The sequence below is a fragment of the Peromyscus californicus genome, unplaced genomic scaffold (assembly GCF_007827085.1).
Source record: "Peromyscus californicus insignis strain IS unplaced genomic scaffold, ASM782708v3 Scaffold_3__1_contigs__length_106647218, whole genome shotgun sequence".
Taxonomy (NCBI): domain Eukaryota; kingdom Metazoa; phylum Chordata; class Mammalia; order Rodentia; family Cricetidae; genus Peromyscus; species Peromyscus californicus.
This window is the reverse complement of record NW_026294551.1, coordinates 5674789-5677990: the sequence shown is the minus strand read 5'-3', so window position 1 is coordinate 5677990 and position 3202 is coordinate 5674789.

Sequence of the window (3202 nt, the reverse complement as noted above, 5' to 3'; positions counted from 1 at the left end):
GGATCTAAGAAAGTGTTTTAAGGTGTGTAAATGAAAGTTGTAAAGATCTGAGGATGTGAAAGCTTAAGTTGTGATAGGAAAGTGATTTAAGGTATAAAAAAGAGTGAAAGATGTTTCACATTTCTTTCACTGTGCTACTGTTGGGTTCTAACACTAATCAACAGAGTTCTGATAAACTATTAATCCAGCTCTGCTGCTAAAGCACTGATTACTATTATCACAGTCACAAGCTCAAGATTTTCAATGTCCTTTGATTGTCTTCTAAGTATAGACTTAAAAGTGCTTCTCGCCGGGCGTTGGTGGCGCACGCCTTTAATCCCAGCACTCCAGCCAGGCGGATCTCTGTGAGTTCGAGGCCAGCCTGAGCTACCAAGTGAGTTCCAGGAAAGGCGCAAAGCTACACAGAGAAACCCTGTCTCGAAAAACAAAAAAAAACAAAAAACAAAAAAAAAGTGCTACTCATTTTGCTAAAAATGTCTGTCTAATCTGTATACACCCAGTCTTCTAGATAGAGGGAAGAGGCCCAGCTTTCATGTCTGTATTCATACTGAAAATCAAGATCAATCAAGCTTTTGCCCTTCTGTTCCACTGGAGGTTTCTGTCCTCCCAGGGCTTGCCTTAAAGAAGGTTCACTCTTTCTTTTTTCTTTCAAGATTTATTTATTATGTATACAGTGTTCTACCTGCAAGTCAGAAGAGGGAGCCAGATCTCATTACGGATGGTTGTGAGCCACCATGTGGTTGCTGGGAATTGAACTCAGGACCTCTGGAAGAGCAGTCAGTGCTCCCCCCCCCCCCCTTTGGCTTTTCAAGACAGGGTTTCTCTGTGTAGTTTTGGTGCCTGTCCTGGAGCTCTCTCTGTAGACCAGGCTGGCCTCGAACTCACAGAGATGCACCTGGCTCTGCCTCCTGAGTTCTGGGATTAAAGGTGTGAGCTACAGCCGCCCCGCTCAGGCAGTGCTCTTAACTGCTGAGCCATCTCTCCAATCCTGAGTGGTCACTCTTTTAACCCGAAATCATTTCTCAAGCATCTACTATGACACAAAGGTGTGAGTCTACTGCCTTTTCAACAATGTGGATTTCAGTAGATTACGAACGGTGGTAATGCTAACATATCTAAAACTTATCTCTTCTTGTAAAATGAAAAAATACTTGTAAGTTTCAGGGAATCAGCTTGAATCTACCTCTCATGGGTCAAATGAACTCCGATAAGTACTGTCAATCAACAGCATGTTTCCCCACCTGCCTATTCCTGAGGATAGGAACTCTCCCCTTTTCCCTGGTCTTGAGACTCCCTTCCCTCAACTACCAGGACCATGGGCCTAAAAGTTTCCAATGGAATTTGAGAATTTTTCCAAGGAAAAATTTCTCCCTAAACTCCTTCTGCTCCTAATATATATCTGTTCCAGCATTCTGTCAGGTCCGGGAGTTTCTTCAAGATCTGCATCCTGGATAGCTTCAAAGCAGCTAGCCCCAGGTGGTCCAGCCTCACAGACACTGCCTGTACTTCCCTAGTCCCAGATGGTCCTGCAGAGCCTGGATAGTGAGTGAAGCAGCCTAGTCTTCCAGGACTTGGCCAACATCCTAGCTTTCTTGGGTTCCCAAAAATGTCAATGCCCCCCAGACAACAGGAAACAGTCTGAAGAGCAGGGCACCCCCATTCCTGCCTCATCATCACCCCTTCCTATTTCTTCATCTTTTATAATATATAAAAGGGAGGAATGTTGGAAATCAGGCTCTCCTGTAGTCTGCCTACAGTGACTCAGCACCAGCAGCGAGCTACACCATCATAAGTTGCCAATCCTTTAAAAGGTCCCTGCCATCACAGACTGGTCTCCAGTTATCTCTCTTGTTCTTTTTCTCTGTTTTCTGGTCTGTCTGTCTGTCTCTGTCTCTCTCATGTCCCCTCTCTGAGATGGCCTTTTGCTGTCCCCACAATAAACCTCTTATGCTTCACGAAATCTAATTGGTCTTAATAAAAACCCAGAGCCAGATATTGGGGTAAATGCTGAAAGATTAGAGAAACAAAGGAAAAACCACAGCCACCGCCCACCTCACCAACTCCTCAGCCAAAAGAACTGAGCTCCTGTCTCCTCCTATCTTATGTTCTTCTCTCTGCCCAGCTGTATCAGTTCCTGTCTCTATCTCCATAGTGCTGGGATTAAAGGCGTGAGATCCCAAGGGCTGGGATTAAAGGTGTGTGCCACTACTGCCTGGCCTCTATGATTAACTAGTGGCTGGTTTTACCCTCTGATCTTCAGGCAAGCTTTCCTTGTTAGAGCATACACAAAATATCACCACATTTACTCTTTTTTGTATAAAATAAAAAAGATTATAACTAATATAAGAAAACTATATACAATAAGTACAATAACTACATATAATATATAGGGGCAATAATTCCATCAATACTGTCTAGTCCATTAATAATTAACACATTCACAGAAAATACTCCATATCTATCCTATCTTGGTGAGTCTAAAATGTACTTAATTCACTTTCTATCCTAACTTGCATTATCATCTAAAACTATCTTTTGATGTCTCTCAGCCTTATGCACTTTATACTTCTTTAGTGAGTTTCTTTTGTGAATTTGGTAAACAAGAGAAACTAACTCCCTCAGAGACCAAAGAAGGAAATAATATTACCTAAGAAAGCAGGAAGTGCACACAATTGACTGCCAAAAAATTTGAGAAATGACAGAAACAGCTGGCTGCCTGGACAGTCACTCAAGGTTCCTTTGCAATGTTGGGGCATCCATCTTCAGCATACTGGCCAAGAATATCTGACAGACTTATCTGTGAAGTAGGATTTTCTGAAGGTCTGTCCTACATTATCTTGGCAAAGTTCAGCAATTCTTTCTATTGTGTCTTGTTTGTCCCATTTGGACAGCATAATGTCAGCAGTCGAGGTAAGGACAGTTTCTTGCCCAGTGAATAACTTTTGCTACAAAGAAAGTAAACTCCATATGGAGTTTCTTCAATGCCCATCATCTTCTCTGAAGTATATTGGTGCTGCCAGGAGCAGACATGTCTCATTGTCATAAAAAAAAAGAACCGCCGGGCGGTGGTGGCGCACGCCTTTAATCCCAGCACTCGGGAGGCAGAGCCAGGCGGATCTCTGTGAGTTCGAGGCCAGCCTGGACTACCAAGTGAGTTCCAGGAAAGGCGCAAAGCTACACAGAGAAACCCTGTCTCGAAAAA